Raw genomic sequence first — 24928 nt, 5'->3', positions numbered from 1 at the left:
TTACAAGCAGCTCATGCAGCTCAATAACAAAAAAACAAACAACCCAATCCAAAAATGGGCAGAAGACCTAAACAGACATTTCTCTAAAGAAGGCATACAGATTACCAACACACACATGAAAGGATGCTCAATGTCACTAATCATTAGAGAAATGTAAGTCAAAACTGTAATGAGGTATCACCTCATACCAGTAAGAATGGTCATCATCAAAAATTGTATAAACAATAAATGCTGGAGAGGGTGTGGAGAAAAGGGAACCCTCTTGCCCTGTTGGTGGGAATGTAAATTGATACAGCCACTATGGAGAACAGTATGGAGGTTCCTTAAAAAACTAAAAATAGAACTAACATACGACACAGCAATCCCACTACTGGGCATATACCCTGAGAAAACCATAATTCAAAGAGTCATGTACCACAATGTTCATTGCAGTTCTATTTACAACAGCCAGCACATGGAAGTAACCTAAGTGTCCATCAACAGATGAATGGATATACAAGATGTGGCACTTATATATAATGGAATATTACTCAGCCATAAGAAGAAATGAAATTGAGTTATCTGTAGTGAGGTGGATGGACATAGATTCTGTCATACAGAGTGAAATAAGTCAGAAAGAGAAAAACAAATACCGTATGCTAACATATATATATGGAATCTAAAAAAAAAAAATGGTTCTGAAAAATCTAGGGGAACGACAGGAATAAAAACGTAGATGTAGAGAATGGACTTGAGGACACAGGGAGGAGGAAGGGTAAGCTGGGATGAAGTGAGAGACTTATATATACTACCAAATGTACAATAGATAGCTAGTGAGAAGCAGCTGCATAGCACAGGGAGATCAGCTCGGTGCTTTGTGACCATGTGGAGGATTGGGATAAGGAGAGTGGGAGGGAGATGCAAGAGGGAGGAGATATGGGGATATATGTATATGTATAGCTGATTTACTTTGTTATAAAGCAGAAACTAACACACTATTATAAAGCAATTATACTCCAATAAAGATGTTCAAAAAAATAGACTATTTTTAGAACAGTTTTAGACTTGCTGAAAAATTGGGAAGATTGTACACAAAGTTCTCATGTACCTCATACCCAGTTTTCTCTATTTTTAACATCTTACATTTGTGTGGAACATTTATTACAATTAATGAACAAATATTCACACATAATTATTAACTAAAGTCCATACTTTATTCAGATTTCCTTATTTTTTACCTAATGTCCTTTTTCTGTTCCAGGATACTATGTTACTTTTAGTCATCCTGTCTCTACTTAATTTTTTTCATACACAGAATATATTTGTAGTAATTTATTTTAGTGTCCTTGTCTGCTAATTCTATCATATGCTTCAGCTCTTGGTAGATTTTTATTAATTTGTTAAATGCATACATTACCCTATGAAACAGGTTACTATTATTATTCCCATAGGCATAGGGACATCAAGTAACTTGCCCAAAGGCATACCACAATAAGTGATGGAGCCATGACATGAACCCAGGCAGTCTGGCTCCATAGAAGTGAATACAGACCAAAAATCTGTTAGTTCAAATCATCTTAAATTTCTTAATGAGTCTCTGAGATTTCAGTTCTCATCATTCAGAGCTTCAGAATTCTTGGGCCTCTATAAAGAAATGGAGAAAAAGGAGCCCTTGGCCATGGTATCTGACATTTAAAGCAGTCTGGGGTCTTGTATGAGCCTGACATTCTGCTGTGTGATTTCTGCCTCTGGTCTTACCTGTCAAGTGAGAGGAATGGACTAGTTTGTGAAAAATGTCACATCCAGCTATAACCTTTGGTAGCCAATGATAAGATGAAATGCATAAGATGAAATGCAATTCTCTTGTTTTGGGCACTTTCAGGCAAGATCAGCTCAGGCTACTTAGAGACTTGTGTTGGTCTTCGTCCCTAAAGAATTTTGAACAAATTGTTGAATTTATCTTAGCTCAGTTTGTTTGTTTATAACATGAGGTAACCATAGGACCTACTTTGCTTGGTTGTTGTAAGAATGAAAGGAAATACAGATAAAATGGCTAACATGCTAGTTTCCTTTTGTCCATCATCTTTATACATGGAGTAGTCAAAAGACAGACCTCTTCTAATCCTCCACATCCTATGACTTCATCAAAACAAGATCCAAACTGGTAGAAATTTCTCTAAAAAAATGTGTCATAATAAAACCATAGGAAGTTCAGTGCTGCAGTCTTCAGGAACCACAGGTCTACAAGTGGCTCATTAATTTATATGCCAAGGACCTTCTACAGTATCCAGAGTCAAAATAAAGTACTAACAGAAATATCCCATTTAAATACATTAGTCTCCTTGGCCTTCATTCTGTTTATTGGAAATCCCTTCAGGTGTGCTTCCTTCCAGGGCTATCCCTGAAAACTCCTTTAGGTTATAGGAGCTACCCTATAACTATGGTGCAAACGGTCCTAGGCAAGGTTAAATTTTTGATTAGTTACATATTAGTACAACCGTGTCAATATATTACTACCATAGGGAAGTGGTTTTGACAGATGCAGGAAGTAGACTAGGGAGGGAATTTAGGGCATTTGAGGACACCAGCAGAGGTCAGGCTCCTCAGTCTCTGGGGACCCCAGATGTTACATCCCCAAAGTCCTCCCCACATCTTTATTATAGGTGTGGGAGGAGTCTGCATCTTTGGAAATTTCTTCAGAATTCTTGACCATGAATTCTGAAGGTTGCTGCCTTGATACATCTGCTTCATATGAAAAACATGGATTCTGTTATAACTTAAGTTATCTGATATTCATCATTTGAAATAAAACTATTGCTTTTGTTTTAATATCTGGCTGATAGAGGTAGGATTTTCTTCAAAGGCTTGTGACAAAAGAATAGATCTTTTTGACTTTGCCCTGATGCTGAGATGGCAGCCCTACCCCCATCTTCTCTGGGAACTGATTTGAACGCATACAGATGAGTTGGCTGAGCACTACAGAAAGTTAGGTCATACCTGATACATTTCTTTCCCTCTGGGATGTCAAAAGAAAGGAATTTCAAAAGATGAATCCGTTGTAAACAAAACTACTCCCCAAGAATTTGAGAGAAGAAAAATCTTGCTTTTTACTATCAAAGAATGCTGATGTTACTTTAAGAACATATATGTGAACTTACTATACAAAGGTTAGTGATCGTAATTTTGCAGTATAAATTGTTTAATTTTGTTCAATAATCAGGATTAGGAGAGGAGAAAAAGAAGAATGTGGGGACCAAGGGAAGTCCATATAATGAAACTAGGTATTCACTTCCATTCAGAATCAAAATTGTTAAAGTTACTACTTTGTCATTTCTTCACCCTACATAAAGCAGCAATAGAATAGCCCATCTTCTTGAAATAATCAGGCTCTGCATGCATTAGTACATATAGATTTCAAATAGCAAACAGATTTATTGAAGTTATAATTATGGTCCAGCAGCGATTGTATAACATTTGAAGAAGAGCTACTGGTTTAAATGACAGGCAGAATGTGGAAGGGAAAGAATCAATCTAAGACTGGAATTTTGCACCTAATTCATCAGAAGTAACATTTTCATAAGAAAAGGTAATGAAAATTGTAGCAGAGAAAATGGGTAGCATGAAACATTATCATTTTAAAGCCTTTTCACAGTTGCACATAAAAAAAGAAAAAGAAAAAAATTGGGGGGCAGAGCAGATGGCTTGATGCACACTACCAATGATTTGTGTACACACAGTTTAAAATGACAGTCTTTATTGTCCCCTGAACATTGCTTCTGATGACAGAAGCAAAGTCAGCAGGCTTAAAAATATGCAGACGTGTTAATATAATTTTATAAATGGAGATTGCACTTCATCTATTAGAAAAAACTCAAGGTCATTCCTTACCATATGTCATAAAGATACTGGCTTTACTGATAGATGAAAAATACAATCTGGAAAGAGCTATGAGACATCAGCCACCGACTTCTAAAATAGATGTATAAAAGAAGGAAGTACTGAGGGACATTTATCTTTAAAAAAAATATTCTGGCTACCATTAGAATGAATCAGCCCCAGCAAACTCCTTTCAATTTGGAATGACAAAAACAGAAAAATAAAATAAAATACTGTTTAAAAACTTAGAAAACAAAACCAAAAAAGCATATAGCACAAGATAGCTTGCAGAGTAAGTGCCTGATTTCTTTAAAGAAATAATTCAATAGAAGATTTTGAGAGTACTTAGAGGGAAATCCAGGTATAAAACTGAAGTAAGAACTTTTTTTTAAATTAATAAGACTGAAACTATGCTGAAAAAAAGTTAATCCAAGTCTGCCTATAAATTGGAAGCACTCTTTTGGCAGGGGTGTTGAGTGGGGAAGAGGGGTCAAAGTGAAGGATATAAAGGTGTGAGTATGTAAAATTCCAAATAGGGAATATAAAACGTATTCAGTAAAGATATGAGTAACCCCAAATTACATTTTTCTTCCATATTGTGTTCAGTTAAAAGAAAGAACCAGAGAATTCTAGAATAAAAGGGAAAAAGAGAAAAGAAAGCTGGGGAGAGAAAGAAAAACAGGGAAGAGAAAAGACAGTAGATTTTCACATGTGGATGAATAGTGGACTGCTGTTGGACACCAAAGAAGCTGAAGTCATATCATAGATGGTGCTGGAATATCAAAACACAGTATGTCCTTTGCCTGGTTACCAAATGGGGCAATTGGAAAATAAATGACAGAACTTTTTCACACCTTGCCTATTCTCATTCCCATCCAGTATATGTCCACAGCTAACAAGAGCACCTAGGTGTTTTAAGTGTAAGAGCTAAGAACTCCTGGGGCTGTGCTGCAACCTGCAAAGCTGGAATGGATTTAGGCTTGGGGCCCCAGAACCCAAGCGAAAAATAACGCATATGCAATCTGGATGTCTCCCTCCTTCAGATAATGCTGCAGAGATAGAGTCAGGGATGGGCTCTGGGAATCCATGAGCCTCTTAAAATTGCATGCAAATTTTTGCTTTGCATTCTTCATATGCATTTTTCTAAAAAGGGAGAACATGCTTGCATCAGTTTTTCACAAAGCTCAATCAAAACAAAAATGTTAAGAACCACTGTGGTGTAAAACAAACTGAACTTTGTACACAGAGCAGGGGAGAAGGTAAGGCGATGGCTGTGCAGAGACTATAATGCTAAATTTATTAACTGCCTACCTATGTCAGGTGCTGTTACAATCCTATATTTATTCCTCAATTTGTAAATGATAAAAGTGAGGTGTGAGATAAATAAAAAGAAGGAAAAAAAAGAAAAAAAAAAGCTATGTCAAATGTCACACAACTGGTTGATTCTCCAGATTCTCAATTTAGCCTCCATTGTGAAGTATTTGCATTTTCTTGAATGATCCACGCTCAATCTCATACTTTTGCTGTTTCCTCCACCAGTAACCCTTACACTGCTCTTTCCTCTGACTAACTCCTACAAATGCTTCAGATGTGGGCTTTAGTCATATGTTCAAGGAAGATTTTCTGGCCCCTCTGGAATGAGTTGGATGTTTCTATTGTGTGCTCACATAATACCCTGTGCTTCCTCCATCACAGCACTTATATAATGGTCTTATTCTCCCACTAGGCAGTAACATCATTGAGCAGCAAAGCTATGTCTGTCTTGGTCATTCTTGTATTCTCAATGCTAACATAGTATCTGGCAAATATTAGGTACCCCATTAATCCTGTTGAATGAATAAATCTAAACTGACCCTGCAAATGGATCCCCTTTACACCATCCTAACTGATGCTAATCTGGTTAGGGTTGCCAGATAAAACACAGTTTACCCAGTTAACATTGAATTTCAGATAAACAATAAAAAAACTTTAGTATAAATGTGTCCTATGCAATATTTGGGACATGCTTATACTAAAAAATATTTGGTGTTTTATTTGAAATTCAAAGTTAACTGGGTGACCAGTACTTATATTTGCTAAATATGGCTACCCCATTAACTTTGGCATCTCTCTGGTCCTTTGTTAGGGACTTTGAAGGTCTTTTATTTCATACTAATAAGGCATTTCTTACAGGCTTCAAAGGTACCTGTGTTTGTCAATAAACTTCATCATGAACTTCCTGTACTGCTGAGGTTCTTCCCCTGACTCATCTTTACCTTTATTACTGACCCAACTTCTGGGTTTCCTCTTAGCTCACAGGGCCCACTTGCTTTTCCACTACTGGCCATGGCCTGATGTCTGCACCCTGATGATGTTTGGTCATTCACTCGTGTCTAGTATTAAACAGTTAGTAAGTCCATTGTCCTAGATTCTGCTTCTACTATACCCATCCTGGAGAATTGTGGCTAAACATAGAGATGAGAGCTCACAGAACTCCTTGTTACATTTGAGGATAGTTCTAATTGTTAGGGAATCAGTCTTTGTATTGAACTGAAACTGTCTTCCTTGAAGATTTCACCTATTTGAGTTTCAGTAGAAGTTTGCTTCTTGAGTGTAGAAAATGTCTTATTCACTTTGGTATCTCCAGCATCTATGACAGTGACTGGCACGTAGAAGTTTCTCATAAATGTCTGCTGAATAAAAATGAATATTATTGCTTTTGGAGCTACACTGTGTAAAGTGAATCTCTTATCTACAGTCAGTTTTTCAAATATGTGAACAATGTTATAGAGGTCTACATCAATCTTGTCTGTTATAGACTAGGCAATCCCAGTTTCTTAAATCATTTTTCATTTGAGAAGCAGTGTACCTGGCATAGAAAAAGCACATGATAAATGTTTGTCTATTAAGAATTTATCCATATTTAATTTACAAGGGCAAATACTGATGATGTGAGAATTTAATGTTAGATATAGCTTTACATGACGTAAACAATACTGTTGGGTTTACATTAAAAAAATAATGGTCAAAGTGATCATTGTATCCCCTAAAAATGAATACTATGCCAACCTTTCAGTGAAAAGGGGACTTAACAGAATATATATTGCCTAGACCTTTTGAAAATGCATGTGTGTGTACATATTGCCAAGTATGCATATAATTTGAGATTTTTAAATTTTGAAATACCGTACTGTAATTTTTGTGCTATATTTTGTAAAAACCTTTAACAATTCTCCAATCTTATTACTTGTCAATTCCTATGCTTACATAAATTGTCTAAATATAATTGACATCAACTTTTAATATGTTATAGGATAGAGTAACCCAGGATTTTTTCAATGAAACACATTTTTCCATTTTTATTGCAATAATTAGCAAAGGGAATGATTGTTCCATCCATTGCAAAGAGATATATATAGAACAAAATAAAGGAGGAGAAACCAATGATTCAATCTAGAAGAAAAATCATACTAGAAAATGGTAAGGGACATATCTAGCTGCTAGTTACACCTTAATTATGTTATTAAAAGGGGGTAATTTTCAACCTTTCTTCAAAGTTGCATATCGTCCTTCAGCTCGCCTACTAAACTGAAAGCTACATTTGATCATTTTAAGCAAGGATAAAAACTAAGATATTTTTTATTATTAAAAAATATTTTAAAAATCAGAACTATTGCAACTTGTGCACAAATACGTGCAACTTAACCTGCCTTTCATTTAGACCCTGCACTAGTTTCTAAGATGGCATTTTGACTCTACTTTCTCTATTTACATTTGAATTAGGTTGTGTAATAGCCTGTCATCTCTATGGTCTAAGCACTATGAGTGGGGTAGGACTTGGAAGAATCTTACTCTACATTAAAATTTGCACGTGGCCACACTTCCAAATCATGGCTAGATTAGTTGCTGCAGAAAGTTTGCACATAATTAAATGGATGGGAAATAAAGGGGATTCCTCTCAGCAAGATTCCCTAAGGGAGGTGTGTCTTAAACATTAAAACAGGGAAAAGTGATAAAGAAAGTCGGTTGCATCTTGTCCTTAATCAAGGGGTTCTCCATTAAAAACAACAGCTTCTGAGTCTTGTTTCAGAAAGTATATATACGTGTGTGTGTGTGTATTTATACAGAAAGAGAGAAGGAGAGGGAGGTTTTATAAGCTACCGTGTTGGTTTCAACCCATATGATAGAGTAACACTGAGATTCTGCAGTACATAAAATTGTTTTCATTTTTGTCTGTCCAGGCTGCTATAAAAAAGTGCCATAGACTGGGTGGCTTATAAACAACAGAAATCTATTTCTCACAGTTTAGTTCTGGAGGCTGGGAAGTCCAAGACCAAGGGGTTGGCAGATTCAGTGTCTGTTGAGATCCTTCTTCCTGGTTCTGAGATGTCCGTCTTCTCCACGTGTCCTCACACAGTAGACATGGATGAGAGAGCTCTCTGGGGTCTCTTTTATGAGGGCACTAATCCCATCCGTGGAGGTTCTGCCCTCATGACCTAATCGCTTCCCAAAGCCCTCTCCTTCCAATACATCACATTGGGGGCAAGGATTTCAATATATGAATTGTGGTGAGGGGCACAAATATTCACCTCATAACAGTTTTATCCCCAACAAACACCACGACAGCCACTGTGTGTCAGAATGTTGGGATTCCCTGTGTTCTAACTGCAGATCACGTGTTTATCTTCCCTAAGGAAGTAAGCAGTGGTCTTCCCCTCTCCATCACCCTCACATCACCTCTTCTCCACTTGCTATCCATTTTCCTAAATAGCAGATTTGAAGGGAATCCCTGGAGTAGGTTAAAATACGTTGCCAGAGGAAATAATGTTTCTGTTTTAAAAGAAAAAGCAAGAAAAGGAAGATTCTGCGGCTCCATGATACGCCTTCCGCCAAGCTGCTGTTTAGAAGACAAATCTATTGCCACCTCCAAGCTTTTCTGGGAGACTGCTGTGGAAGAAAACGCTCTGTACTGAAGCTTTTTCTCTTCTAGAGATACATCATGTGAAGAGTGGTCACTCTCCCCTAAGACAAAAAGATGAGGGCCCATGCCAGAACACTCATGAAGAGAGACATTCAGAGGCCAGTAAGATAGAAGGCCTGTGCCATTTGTCACAAATGATGGTGAGATTTAAATTGCCTTCCTTCTTACCTGCCTCTCTGCTGTCAGAAGCCAGGGAGCCTGAAATACTTGGGGTTTTCTTTATTTGAATTGTAACATTTGTTCAAACTGTATCCCTAAACCCCTGACTGAGCTACTAAAAATAACGACTCCTAAGACAAATAATGAGTAATACTCTGAACAGAGCTATGGGAGAGGGAGGAGAACGTTTGCAGCTGAGATCTGAAGAAGAATCAGTGAGGGTTAGAGAGCACAAACGACTTCAGAGCCGATGTAAGAAACACTCTGCTGTCCAACTGTCTCCCATTTTGTCTGTTCCCACCGACAAAATGAACAAGCTTCAGAAACATTTGAAGATATTGAAGAGATTCTCTGAGAGTTGCCCTTGGATGGCTTAAAATTAAGAAAGAGTCATGTGAAATGATTCTTAAAATAGAAGAATAATATCCAGGGGAATTGTACGAGACCACATAGATTAAACCACAGTTGATCTTGTAAACAGGAAAAACATGTTAATTGCAAAAGGTTTAGTTCCCATTTGAACAGTTTGATGAGGTCAGTACCTTAACAAACAAAGAAAAAAGTTTGCCCTGGGACTTCGTTTCACACCTTCTGAGAAGCAGGAGCCGTCTAAATATTCCCCAGCCTAGGTTCTCCCGAGCACAAAGCCGTGAAACAAAGCCCTCAGCCTTTCATCACATTGGGACAGTTGGAAAACTATCGTATCTCCCTTATGTTCATTGTGGGTAATTCTAAATTAAACTCTAAACAAAGAACGCTAACCATCACTAATCAGGCATAACCCAAATCAATGAAAATAGACAGGATTATTTTGGCAGTTGGCATGATTTATTAAGAGCCTGAAGCTGGAGGTGCTTTGGTGTCAACTGGTAAAATCTAGGGGAACTAATTCAGATGATATTGTATTAAATGATGTTTGGAGTTAATGTACTTCAGATGATTTTGCAAATTAAACTCATAAAGTTAATTCTCATAAAGCTAATTTAATTTTGATAGTTCAGGAAAAAAACAGCCATTTTCATCAAAGTGAATAACATTTACTTTGAGGGCAGTTGTCTTTGGATTTTAAAACAGAAAAATACCTCCAGCCCTCACTCCATAAATCCATTGAGATCTATCCTTAACAGCTTCCAACAAAAAATCTACTCCAATGATTGTGGCAGCCATCCCAGAACATTCCACAAGGATTTATTATTTATCTTTAAATTGTATTAAGATTTAAATTTGATAAAATTGTAGGAACTTTTCTCTGCCCTCCACTTCAAATGATACTACATGAAAAACCTGTCCAACATTGTTGTTATTACTATTTTTAGACAGGGAGAGACCCAGATTTCCCCAAACACTAAAGATTGATTTTTAAATCAACGATCTACTGGTAAGGGATGGATGGGATGCTCTTTTCTCAAAACATCAAGTGAGGATTTCAAAGAACATCACAGAATAATAAATCACTGACAGAATTTGATAACCTCATCCAAGTCTAATCACCTTTACAGCCTCATTTCAACAGTAGAATTAGGGTCACAAATAGGTTCAGGAAGCATTATGTAAAAAGTTAAGTTTGGGGAAATGACTATTTTCTACCCAGCCCACATTGACCTTCTCAGGAATTCTGGTAAATAGAGAGGGGAGGGGTTAACTCTGACCCCATCTAGTACACTTGTCCAAAGCAATGATATTAAATCCTGTTTAATGGTGAATCAGTGAGAATTTTCCGCCCTAAAATAAACCAGCTCTCCCTAGATTATAGCCCATGAGGTAAAAGTTGTCTTGTTTCACCCGATCTCCAGACCACATTGAGATTTAGAGTCTGCTCCAAACAGAGTTAGATCTGTGGTGGGAGACAAGGACAAAGTTAAAAGGTCAAGAGTTTATCAAAATATATCCAGATATTCTGGCAAGAAAATGCGGATCTCCAGGGCAGATCTCAGGGAGTAGGAACCCTGAGACATGCCATTGGCTTCTTAGAGAACTGGATCTTCAGGGGAAAGAATAGGTTAGTTTTTTACAAATCATAATAAAGTCAGCATCTATGATCCATTGTGCCAAAATGGATCAGGTCAAAAAAAAAAAAAAATCAGGTGGAGAGAAATGGAAATTCCAGTCTCTAATTTCAGCAGCTCTTTAGAAGTGGCTAACAACTTTATTTTACTTAACAAACATCTTTAAGCACCTGAGTTGTGTACTGTGGTAAAATCGGTTCTACAGTTAGGCAGAGAAGCAGAGGGAGAGAGGGCATGAAATAATAATTTAATTCTATCAATATATATCAAGTGCCTTCTTAGGGAGATGCTGGGATAAATACTCTACTTGTGACCTGAGCCCCCTGGGTATGAAATGATTTCCCTACTCATAGAAACACAGGAAGTTAACAGGTCCTGTCCTCGTGTCCTTCCTATCTGCAGTGAGGGAAGAAAAAGGAGTGTCTGCAAAGCTGTAGAAAGATTTTTTGTTGAGAAATCATGCTTGCTGGTGTTTTATACTTCTACAGATATGAGGGAAAAGCTTGTGCCTTTGTAACTCAAATAAGGCAATCGGAAATTATAATTGGATGCTACCATGGAAGCCCAGATCCTACTGCGGGGGCTATAAATACAAGTGACGAGAACACCCTCTCCCTGCTGGAACTACTAGTGGGCTTCCCTGTGAGGTTTGGCTACAGACTGGGAACATAGCAACAGCTTTATCCAAGGCAGCTCCACCCACCCTGAGGTGTCGAAGCACATGTGAGCTTTGAAGAATCTCCCCCGTGGCAGGGGGCTGACAGCATTGCCAGGGCCTGCTGTGGAGTATTTAGCATCGTAGTTAGTGGGAAATAAAGAGAATGTATAGGTCTTTGGTTTTTCTTTTAATGTCCTGCCATTCCTGTCTCATCGAGATCCTAAAGAACCTAAGAACGTCTCACACAGGCAGCTTACAAGATTGAAGCACCTTCTAGGATTAGAGGTTTACAAAAAATGAACGACAGTCCTTGTCCTTAAAGCACTCTCTGCTGGGACAAGAGTCATAAACGTCTAAAAATGAGGCCAGGTACACATGAGTTGAAAGCTAGTAATAATAATAATAATACAAAGGCAAATCTGGTCATTGTTGCAAAAACAAAAAAGGAAAAAAGAAACACACTATTTGGAAAAAGAGAGAAGGGAGAGATTACTTCTAAGACATTCGAGGAACAATTAATGATCACTGTTTTGAAATTAAAAGTTTCTTCAATATCCAGATATTACCAAGAGATGCACAAAAACTAGGGATGAAGTTCTAAGAGGGAAATAAAAGCAAGTAAAATAGATAGGTAATTATAGCATACCGAATAACTGAGTAAGGCAGTCTACCAGTCAATGCTTCAGTTCTATCATCTATAAACCCAACATAAGATGAAAATCAATCTGGGAATAATCGCTTCCTTCCTATTTAATGGAGAATCTTGTGAGGATGACTGAAGTGATCCCAATATGATGTTTTATGCTCTTCAACAGAAAAAGCAATGAAAAGGCATTATATTATTGTAAACAGGTGCTTACCAACATAAAAAATTATGGTCTACTACCTAGTCTGTGTTTCTGAGATAGGAAAAGAGATTATTCTGATGTATCATGTTTCATATGAACAGGTTTGCATTATGTGATATTCTAGGATCTTTAGAAGTTTAAAACACACTTTATAGAAGACATCATATTTAAGGCTATTTTCTTAATTTCAACAAAGTTATGAGACGATATTTCACTATCAGAGGACATTAGGTTGGGTGCTGGAGGCACAACAATAATGAAAATATTTCTTATCCTCAAGAAGCCAACAGAGATGAGGTAAAGTCACAAGCCAGTTAATGCCCTGAGTTTCTGTAATAGACACACGTACAAACGAATATGATGACAGAGGAGAAAAAGCAACTACATGGATCATAGGATTCAGAAAAGAGTTTACCAAGAAGACTGTCTTGGAACTGGATCTTACAGACAGAGTTTGGGATAGGCAGGTTATGGGGCAAGGGCAGACCAAGTGTATAAAAGTACATGTAAAAGTTCAGAGCTATCAAAGAAGACACAGAAAGGTAAAACAGTCCATGTGGCTGGTGCTTAGGTGGAGGTTAGTCGGGTAGTAGTGGCTAAATAAGAGACCAGCGGTCTAAAGGTGGAACATTTGACAGGACAAATGGCCCTGGCTCTTCAATACATCAGGGTCAAGAAAAGAAAGGACTGGCCTGCATCTAAAAAAAAAATCAAGGGACAAAACACCAGATCTTGGAATGGATTTGGCTTTGAAAAAACAATTGTATAAACTCTTGAAGGACAATTGAGCAAATTTGATTATGAACTGGGTATTAGATGCAAAGAATCTACTTTTGGTTATGTTTAAAGATATTCTTTTTTTTTTTAAAGGTTTATACTGAAATATTTGGGGGTGGAACATCATGCTGCCTGTAATTCACTTGAAAATACTTAAGCGTGTAAAAATAAAGTAACATGTCAAAAAAAAAAAAAGATACCAGTGGTCTGATTGCATGAATACTCTTTTTATTTAAATTAGTCCTTTCAGGGCACCCAAGTCATTTATTTATTTTCTGAGAGTATCTGCATATGGAGCTTTTTTATCCAGGATTTCTCAACTGCTCTTGCCTTTATGATAGACTGAAACGGTCCTACATATTTCACTCTCTAAGAATCAAAATGCACGCATTTATCCCCCTTGTACGTAGTTCACCTGCCTGCATAGTGTATCCACATGCCTAATTTCGAGGTGATTAATTTAAGTCAAGGGTTAGAAATCACTGACTGCTAATTACCTGTACCACTTCCCAGGGACTTTGTAACTCGTATTCACAACAGGCTCTTTGTTTAACAGTTTAGCTAATATGAGAAACTAGTCACAACAAAGAGATGGGATACTTCATCTTTAGATTGGAAAGTTTACACTTAATTTTGATAGAACAGAATGTTACTGAGGTCACAGGGCATCTGAGTCTCTCTGCTCCTGAGCTGTCAATGGCACACTTATCTGGTATTCGCTGGCTCGCAAATGCAGTCCCCAAAGGGACTTTATGTCAACATACTTGTAAATTAACAAATTACAGAATTCCAGGACTGAAGATAATTCGGTAAATATTTATTGAGGGCACACTATTTTCCAGGCACTGCTCTGGGAGATGCAGATACAGCAGTGAGCCAAACGAAGTCCTAGCTTTCAAAGGTTCACATTCTAGATAGAAGAGGCTGCCAAGATGTACAGACAGACAGACAGACATAAAACAGGGAGGGGGAATACCGAGTGATGAAGGTATGAACGCTCTTTTGTATTAAAGATAAGGGAAGGCCTGCTCAGTAAGATGATGCTTTAGGGACCATCTGAAGTGTGGGAATATGCCGAGCAGCAAGAACTAAGGTCATGTGCTATGGGTTGTTTAAAGGCTTGAGAGGAAGAGTAAGGAGGCTGACTTGACTGGAGCAACGTCAGAGAGGGGGCGGGTGCTGGAGGGGATATCGGAGCTACAGCAGGACCCAGGTCATAGAGAGCCTTGTGGGTTTCGTTAAGGACTTTGGATTTTGCACTAAGTGAGACGAGGGCCCACTGGAGAGTCCTGAGCAGAGAAAAGGCATGATCTGATTTATGTTTCCAAATGATCGCCCTGGCTAGTATGGTAAGTAAAGACTATGGGGCTGCCGCACTCTTTCAGGGACATTTGGGTGGCTTTGTCTAGGGTGGTTGTGGTTGTGACGTGAAGGAGAGGAAAGACGGCTGGATCGTGGATCTTTATTAAAGTCACCAGAACTTGAAGGCAGGGCTCTCGTCTGCTTTATTCTCTTCTGTATCTGCAGCTTCCAGAACGGTAACGGATACATGGAAGGTAAATGTTAGTAAATATTTTTAAAACACTGAGTGAAGGTAATGACTGGAGGATCATATGCGGGGAGTGAGAGAGGAACGGAGCCGAGGATGGCTCCAGGATTTGGGGCCTGAACAACAGAAAAATGGGGATGACACTTGCTGAGACGGTCAAACATTTTGGAAGAACAAATTGTGGTGGGAATTGAGAGTTTGGTTTAGGCCATGGCAGTAGATGGGTGGATATAAAAGAGTGGAGTTCAGAGCACATGTCAGGCGTGAACATTTGAGAGTCAACAAAATACAGACAATATATAAAACCATAAGACTGGATGATGTTACCTAGGGGGTTGTGTAGGTAAAGAAGAAAACCAGGATCCCTGCGGAACACCACCATATCATGGTTATTGAGGGTGATGGAGAATCATAAAAGTCTGAGAGAATGACTGAAGAGAGAGGAGGGGAACCAGAGAGAGATGGCCCAGTAGGAAGAGATGAGAGTGTGTCAGTGAGGAAAGCTCCTTTGCTGTGCAAACGCAGAGAGAGGGCCAATGAGATGAGAACGCAGAGCTTCCCAGTAGACTAATTACGGGAAGATCACTGTTATCCTTACAACAGAGAATAAGAGAAGTACAAGTGGAAGAACTAAGGATAGACTGCTTTTGTAATTTTTTTTCTAAAATTGGGGGAACAAAAGGAAAGAAAGAAGGTGGTAGCTGGAGGAGGGTGTGGGGTGGAAGGAATGGTCCAGTAGTAAGGAAAAACCTAATGATCGAAGGACGCGCTAGATAAAATTCAAGGTCAGCTAAGGTAATATATCATGAGTAATACAAATTAAACATTGAAGTAATAATCTTTTGAATCTCATAATCTTTTTCTACTTACTTATGTTCTTACTCAACAAAACTGACTTCAAATACATTTGAAGATTTGTTGCCTCCAGCAATACCCCTAATTCGAAAGTGTGTTCTTTATTCCTGTCCTGCCCCTAGAGAATGGACTTGAGGACACAGGGAGGGGAAAGCTGGGACAAAGTGAGAGAGTGGCATGGACATATATACACTACCAAATGTAAAATAGATAGCTAGTGGGAAGCAGCCACATAGCACAGGGAAATCAGCTCGGTGCTTTGTGACCGCCTAGAGGGGTGGGATAGGGAGGATGGGAGGGAGACGTAAGAGGGAGGAGATATGGGGATATATGTATATGTATGGCTGATTCACTTTGTTATACAGCAGCAACTAACACACCATTGTAAAGCAATTATGCTCCAATAGAGATGTGAAAAAAACAGTGTGTTCTTGCCTGTGTGACATAAAACAAACAGCATTATCATGTCCTTCTTCTTCTTCTCTCTCTTTCCTCCCTCTTCCTCTTCATTCATAGGTAGGGCAGGTCAAAAGTGAGTAATCCAGCTGAGTTCATTTGATGAGGATATTGCTCACCAATCTTTTGCTCATTCCTGTTTCAGCACTTGTGCATTTCTGGATAAGCTGCCCCCTTGGCTGGGGAAATGACCTCTTCTCTTGACCTCTGCCTCCAGGTCCTTTCACTCCAAGAGGCAGAGGAGGCTCTCCTTTGTTACTACTCCTTGACAGGAAGAAACCTCATAATTATCAGCCAGATTCGAAAGCTGGGGTGGTGTCTAAACTGTTCAGAGTTTTACAGAAGTTAGTATGAAGGATGAATTATTTAAAGCCAAGTAAATTGCTAGAAAAATTTAAAAATTCATGCTATTATTATTTATGAAACATGGTCAGCAGAGATACCTAAGCATATTAATTGGGATGGCGCTATAAAATAAACTTATCATGCAAAAAAGGCAATAAACCTTAGCATATTTGGGAAATTAAAATCTAATGAGAAAGCATCTTCAATTTAATTCATTTCATTGAACTTTACTTTGCACAAGACACCATGAGGGGTTGTGTGAAATATATAATTGAATAAGAAATAGTTCCCACCATTGAAAAAGAATAAAAAAAAAAAACAAGTATATAATTATTTACAGCAACCTGCAACACACACACACACAGACACAAACGGACCACAGATTAGTTATTCTCTTAAACATATCAAGCGTTTTCATATCTAGTATTTCTGCACAGTCATCACAGCTCCCTAGTCACCCTTTCTCCAACTCTCTGTCTTTGGAACGCTACTCATCCTTCCAAACTCAGCTTCCTGGAGACCTTTGGATCTCTACATTAAGAATTAACATTTTCTCCCCCCTTTTTGCAACTGTTTATCATTTTCCTGCTAATAAGTACATGTCTGTTCACCCCATCAGACTGTGAATACCTTGAAGACAGTCATGATGTTTTATTCTTCTGTGATTCCCCTCAGTGTCTAGCCCAGTGCCTTGCTCATAAGTAGAATGCAATATATTTTGGTGAACTAAATTATTTCATTGATCATCAGCCTGAGAAAGCTTAATCAAGACAGGAAGCCTAAATAATTGCTGGAGTCCTGATAACATTGGCTAGAATTTATTAGACTTAGTCTATACCAGCAACTATGTTAAGAGCTACATATACAGTATGTCTAATCCTTACTTTAATCCTTTTAAGACCCCTTGGAGATGTATTTTATTAAGCTTCTTCTAAAGATGGGAAAAATGAGGGTAGTAAAAGTTACCTGACATGATCAAGATCCCACATATGCAAGGGGAAGATCTGAATATGACCTAGGTCTAAATCCATCTGGACTTGAATCTAGTTTTATCTGGCTCGAAGTCTGTGCTTTACCCACGATTCAAGTTGCCTGTCATTGTGAGAGACAGCAGGAGCTCTTCATCTATTGAGCACCTACACTGTGTCAGGCATTGAGCAGTGGCTCAATCTCTTTTACTTCATTAGATGTTCACAAAACTTCTGGAGGATAAACTCAAAGAAGTTTAAAGAGTGTAAGTAAAGTGTTCAAGATTGCTAGAAGTGGCAGAGCTGAGGTTTCTATCCTAGGCTAACTAGGGCACTTTAATGATAAACCTTTAGACATTAAGGCTGAGGCCTTTCCCACCTCCCTTCCCATAATAGCTCAAGGCTTCCCTTCTCTGGATGTGAAACAGGAGGAATGGGGGCAGGGCACAACCTTTAAAAGAATGACAGAGCGATAGAACCTGACAAAAACTTGTTAGAACCAACTAGGTCCAAGATAGCAGAAGATTCGACTTCCCGTGGACCTTGAGCCTCATCATATGCTCATTGTAATACATTAGCATATGCTAAACGACACACCCACCAGCGCCATGACAGCTCTGAGGCCAACCACAAAAGGTCAAAAAGTGGGCAGTGGCCCAGTTCCTGGAAATCCCCCCACTTCCCAAAATAGTTGGAATAATCCTCTCACTCACTGGCCTGTGAAGTTACCCAGCCCACAAAAACTAACCACCCCATATTTCAGGGCCTCTCGCCTCCTGAAATGGCCCACACTCTGTCTGTGGAATGTGTTTCTCTCTAAATAAATCCACTTCTTGCCTATCACTTTGTCTCTCACTGAGCTCTGTGAGGAGATATCAAGAACCTGAGCTTCATCAAGTCCTGAGACCAGGTGTGTGATCTCAGTTAAAAGACCATGGGTTCAAGTCCCAATCTGCGTTGCACGGTTTCAGATGCAGGGGAAGAAAGGGTTTTGGTCAGTAACAATGTGTTTTGGAGGGTTTTCCCCTCATGATGAATCAATTTTCTGACACCAGCTGGGTGCCTTATAATTTAACTCAATCCTGACGCTATCCACCAGGAGATAGCATCAAATCCCACAGGTTAAGGGCTCAGTCCCACAAGACTGCCCCAAAACCCAACTTCAGATGCCAATCAAAAGCCCAGATTGTCACCTGGGCTTCTGACTGATTGTCTAGTTCCAACAACTCCCTCCTCGGCTTCAATTAATTTGTGAGAGCAACTCACAGAACCCAGCGAAACATTTTACCTACTAGATTACTGGTTTATTATAAAAAGATACAACTCGGGAACAGCCAGATGGAAGAGATGCATAGGGCAAGGCATGGGGGAAAAGGCAGGGCTTCTGTGCTCTCTCTGGGCTCAACACTCTCCCCAAGTGTCCACATGTTCACCAACCCCGAAGGTCTCCCAACCCTGTGCTTTTGGGTATTTATGGAGGCTTCATTACATAGACATAATTGATTAAATCATTGGCCATTGGTGATTGAGCTCAGTCTCCAGCATCTGTCCCTCCCAAGAGGCCAGGGCTGGAACGGAAAGTTCCAACCCTCTAATCCCCTGGTTGGCTCCCCTGGCAACCAGCCTTCAACCTGAGGCATTTTTTTTTTTTCTTGCTGTACGCGGGCCTCTCACTGTTGTGGCCTCTCCCGTTGAGGAGCACAGGCTCCGGACGCGCAGGCTCCGCGGCCATGGCTCACGGGCCCAGCCGCTCCATGGCATGTGGGATCCTCCCGGACTGGGGCACGAACCCGCGTCCCCTGCATTGGCGGGCGGACTCTCAACCACTGCGCCACCAGGGAAGCCCAACCTTAGGCATTTTTAAAAGCCACCTCATTAATATAACAATAGACACTTTTACTGCTCTTATCACTTAAGAAATTCCAAACATTTTGGGATCTCTGTGCCGGAAACTGGGGAGAAGACCAAATGTACATTTCTTATTATAAATCTCAATATCACAGGAAGCCTGTCTCCCGGGGACTTCCAGGCACTCAGTGGGGGAGCTTTTGGTGAATTCAACCTAGAGGATGTTTTCCCTCTTGAGTTACACAACTCTACTTCCTCCCTACCCCAAGTCATAAAGAAACTGAAACTTTCTCCCCTCTGTTCTTTCCCCAAAATTTCCACCTCTCTCTAAACTGCTCTCCTGCTCATAGATATTTTTTCCTTTTTGCTGGTTTTTCAAATTGTACTCTTGTAATATTTTTCCAGTCAAGTTTCCAGATTCTGCCCTACCCATTGTATGTTTTTCTTTACAGGGGACAAGTGGGGAAACTGGCGTGGGGAGGGGGCGTGAGTCAGAGTGAGGAATCATTGCCTTCAGTCGACACAGGGAATGCTGTAATTTCCAATAGTGACCCTAAGAGTAGAATGTGGGGACTGATTTTGACCCCTCAGATCAGGAAAAGTTGCATGGAGGAGTAAAAATTTGACCAGGACAATAAAAAAGAAGTGTGATTTCAAACTGGGTGACAGGCAGAACATGCCTAAAGGGTAGAGTGAGCCTGAAGTGGTGAGATTATACAGGGAGAGGAATAGGGATGAGTCACTATTTGCTAGTTGTGAAGGCTGATGGCAGAAGGAACAGCATGATATGAGTAAAGGCTAAGAGAGAAGTGAGCTATTGATATTGAAGAGGAAAGAGCACTGAGAGCCTAAATGCTCCTGTTTGAGAAGATAATGTTTGCACCCTCTCTGCTTTCCAAACAAGGAATTAAACACGTGTTTCACTCAATAACAATCCCTAGCATCACAAGTGGGTGTTAAAAGAACATGAATACTTTATGTAGCTTATAGTCATTTACTGGGCCAAATTATGAAGTCATACATTGACAGAGAATCACACTCAGGCTAAGGAAGCTCCACATTTTAAAAATAATTCTTAAGCTGAAAAATAATTGAGATATTTAAATATTACGACACAGTCAAATCAGAAGTTTAGAACAAGTTCATTCCAGGAGTCCACAGCTCAAACCTTGAATAAATGAGCTGCCCAGTGACCTTCCAGCCGACTACATTTTCAGAAATCCTATTGCTTGTCATTTATATGAAAGATGCCCTTCTTTAAACCTATTCTTTATCATTCACTTTGTTTCTGCTTCAGAAACAGTTTGCGCTCATTTCTTTTTTAATTTTTAATGATTTTCTGTAGTAGGATTTCTTCTTTGAGTTCGATAGGATTCACTTGAATCAACATTGCAGAAAACCCATAAAGTGAGTGTGTTTCTGTATCTTGCAACCATTCAGACAACACTTGTCTGCATGTTGAAGGCTTAGCAGCATTTTTCACAAGTTTTGCCTCACACAAAGAATATTATCTTTTCTTTCCTCTTGATCTGCTCTGTAGTTCTCTATATTTTAGTTCATTTTTTTTTCCCGTGGTGACTCAGAAATAATATTCGACACTCTCTGTTCCATGGCTTCCTATCATTCCTTCCTTTCTATTGCAGGATTTCTATCACTTTTCTGATAGTTCTGTGGGTGAAGTACCTCCCTCTGAAGAACTACAAGCCCTTCTATCAGAGTACTTGGTTTAATTACCTCCTATGTAATTTTATAGTGAAATGTCTCTTTGATTCACTAGGCTGTGAGTCTCCTGAGAGCAGGAACTGATCTTTTATTTTTATGTCCTCTAGAACAATGGCTGTCACATAAGAGGTGTTCAATAAACACTAATTAATATTCATGAATCTGGAGTGAAAGGACTTCGATTGAGTTGTCTCCCTGACATTTACTCCCCTTGTGATATGGACGAAGCATTTCCCTTTTTCGACTTGTTTCCTCACAGTCTCTTGTAGTTATTTTAATTGAGATGAAACCATGTAAAGTGCTGTACATAACTGTAAAGTATGTATGCATGCATGTCACTGTGTTAACTCTAGGTTTAGTATTGAAATAGTACAGGGAATAGTGCAAACCAGTGGTTCTCAACCCAGGGTGAATTTGCCTTCATGGGGACACTTGGCAACATCTGGAGGGATATTTGGTTCTCACATCTGGGTAAGGGAGGGGTATTGCCTACTGGCATCTAGTGATTAGGGACCAGGGTTGCTGCTAAATATCATATAATGCACTGAAAATCCCCACAATAAAGAATTATCAGGTATAAATTGTCAATAGGGCCAAATTTGAGAAACCCTGGTTCAAACTTGAAAACATATCATAGGTAAAACACTTTTCTTAATATATCTGTCGCTAGACAATTGTCTGAGTTTTAGCTTTTGTATACATAAATAGGGCTCATCAAATTAATGTATTTATAACTATTGGTATAACTCCCTACCTTTTATAATACAAATGTGTTTGCTTACTCTCTGTTTAGTCTTCTAGAAACAGTAATCTACACATGCGAGAAACTTCTGATTTCCTCTTTTTTTAGGCACACAGTGGGCTTATACTTTCCTAACCCCCTTATGTGTAGACAGGCCTTCCTGACTAGTTTCAAACAAAGCCTTGTGAATAGAAGTTACATGTGTCCCTTCAGAGCCGAAGCATTTAATAGCTGATGCAAGACTACCCTGTTCTCTTCTGCTCTGATTTGATGAAGACGGAAGCAGCCTGGATTCCAGAGCCTCACATGGTAGACAGCTGCCTAGAAGCTCACCCAGATCCATAGCAGGTTTTATATGAGCAAAAATAAACCTTTTCTATGTTAAGCCACCACCATTTGAGGCTTGTCTGTTAAAGAAATGTAACTTAGAGTCACTTGACCACTACACTAATGAAAATGAGAACAATGTTGGTTGCTTCGAGCACTTTATACTCAACTGGAACAATTACTGGAATAGAAGTTGACCTCAATAAATATTTTAATGCATAATTGTTGGAAGAAAGGAAAAGAAAATCATTGACCCAGTATCTTGCTTTTCAGAGTACCTTTGTCCAATTATGACAACTGTGCTGGTTCTGGACTCATGGTTTTGTTTTCAAAGGTCAGAGCCTAGAAATTTTGACTAAGGTATTTTGTGATATGTAATCCTTCAACCACTAACACATATTTGAATAATGTGTAGCAAATCTTGAAAGCCCCTTGATATCCTCACTGACTCAAAATGCCATAAATGCAGACACTGGACAACACACTGCTGAGACTTCATGGTCTTTTGCTGCAAGGAAACTCCTAGGTTAATTAGTTATGAGTGCCAGGACGGTTTTCTGTCACTGTTCAGCCGGACTGAATTTGCAAAGCTTGCCCTCTTGCGGCCAAGCAGTTCCAATTGTTATGGATGACAGAGGATTGTTTACTTGCCCCTTTAAGCTGCTAACTGATGAGGGCAGGAGTCTGCAGTACTGCATAGTGAGGAGTAGGGACTCTGGAATCAGATGTCTGGGACCTACCACCTCTTACCTGTGTCGTTTAGGGCCCATACTCTCATCTGTAAAATGTGGACAGTAAAAGTACCAATATTACAGAGCTATCCAGCTCAACAGGTGTTACAGGTTTTAAAATAATATTTGCCAGAGAACAAATGTTCAAGTAAAGTGAACTTACCTTATCTACAGTGACTTTGAACTAGTATTTGCAGTTTCCTCAAAGTGCTATGTACATTAACTAGACAAGCAATTGCTACCTAGTGCAATTGCAAAGGGGCACCATGCTTTACCAACTGAATATTTCAAAAGGTATTCGAAACAGATAAAATAGTTTACAAACATGACATAACCTGTGTTGAAATGTGCCTTTCAAGCCATATCTTTGTTACAAAATTCTCTGTCAAACCATGAAGACATTCCCATGAAGACATGAGAATGCAAGATTTGTATATTCACATCTTCTCAAATGAATTGTTCAGAGAAAAGAGGCATTTGTTAAATTTTTTTTCTCCTATCTTTTCCATTTCCTTTTAAAATTTCCAGGCAATTGAATAAACATTGGAATGACTAATTTGGACATGAAAATCATAGTGCAGATAAAAAAAGCAGATAAATTGGTTCAAAAATGGCCTTTGGTGGATTCCAAGAGGATATTCAATTCAATATAAGAATCAGTCATAAAGTTGATGACTGTGCATTTCCTGGCGATCATGTCAACTAACTTTCTTAAGAAATAGTTAAAAGTGCATCCTGGCCCCAAAGAACTGTAGGGCTCTCAAAGAGTCTGGAATGTAAAATACCATCTCCTACAAACTGAGAAGAGATTATAATTGCATTTGGCTCTATGATCTCATGAATATTAGATTATCCTGCACGATGTAGAAACAGAAGGCAATAAAGAGAATTGTCCAAACTGGCTAGAATTTCATTTATATTTTGCCAAGCTGTTCTACGTTAGCCATTGAAAATGATATGAAATGAACATGGAATTAAAATTATAATTGTTACATAGTAATACATAACCTATGGAAAAATATTGCAAAATTTGATTGCCTGATACACCTAAAATATTTAACACATTTATAATTACTTAAAATTATATTAATAATAAGGGCACTTTGTGCTTTTGTTCTTAATCATATTATATTACTATAGACATTTAAGAAAAATGAGAGGTTGCTAATCTAAACAGAAGTGTACACAAAAAACACACTTACACATGCAAAGCAAAGAACTTGGCAAGCAGGGAACACAGTACTAGGTATTCAATAGCTTCTTAAAGTAAGATTTATTTTTAGCATACTTTGTACATTTATAAAATGTACTGCATATTTATGAATATTATCTATATATCACTTTGTGCAGAAAGCAGGACATATATTTTTAACTCCATTTAAAGCTGAGAAAATGGAGACTTAGAGGTTGTGCTCTTTTGAGATCACATAAGAAATGGTGGAGCCAGAAATTCCTCTAAATCCTATGCTCTTTAATTATTAAAAGATCACAAATTTTGTCAATGGATAAAGCTAGAATGTGAGCCCAGGTCTTGGAATAGGGTCTGGTGGTCATTCAATATTCACTCATCAAATTTTTTTTATTAAAGTATAGTTGATTTACAATGTTCTGTTTCTTGTGTACAGCAAATATATTCAGTTATATAAATATATTCCTTTTCATATCCTTTTCCATTATGGTTTGTCACAGGATATTGAATACAGTTCCCTGTGCTGTACAGTGGGACCTTGTTGTTTATCTATTTTTTATATAGTAGTTTGATTCTGTTAATTCCAAACTCTTAATTTATCCCTCCTCTACCCCCTTTTCCCTTTAGAAAGCATAACTTTGTTCTCTATGTTTGTGAGTCTGTTTCTGCTTTGTAAATAAGTTCATTTGTACCATATTTTAGATTCCACATATAACTGATATCATATGGTACTTGTCTTTCTCTTTCTGACGTAATTCACTTAGTATGATAATCTCAGGGTCCATCCATGTTGCTGCAAATGGCATTATTTCATTCTTTTTTATGGCTGAGTAGTATTCCATTGTATATATATATATATATATATATATATATATATATATATATATATATATCACATCTTGTTTATCCATTCATCTGTCAATGGACATTTAG

The sequence above is a fragment of the Leucopleurus acutus genome, assembly GCF_964270905.1.
Source record: "Leucopleurus acutus genome assembly, chromosome: 15".
NCBI lineage: Eukaryota > Metazoa > Chordata > Mammalia > Artiodactyla > Delphinidae > Leucopleurus > Leucopleurus acutus.
The sequence above is the reverse complement of the archived record's forward strand: the minus strand, read 5'-3'. Positions refer to the sequence as shown.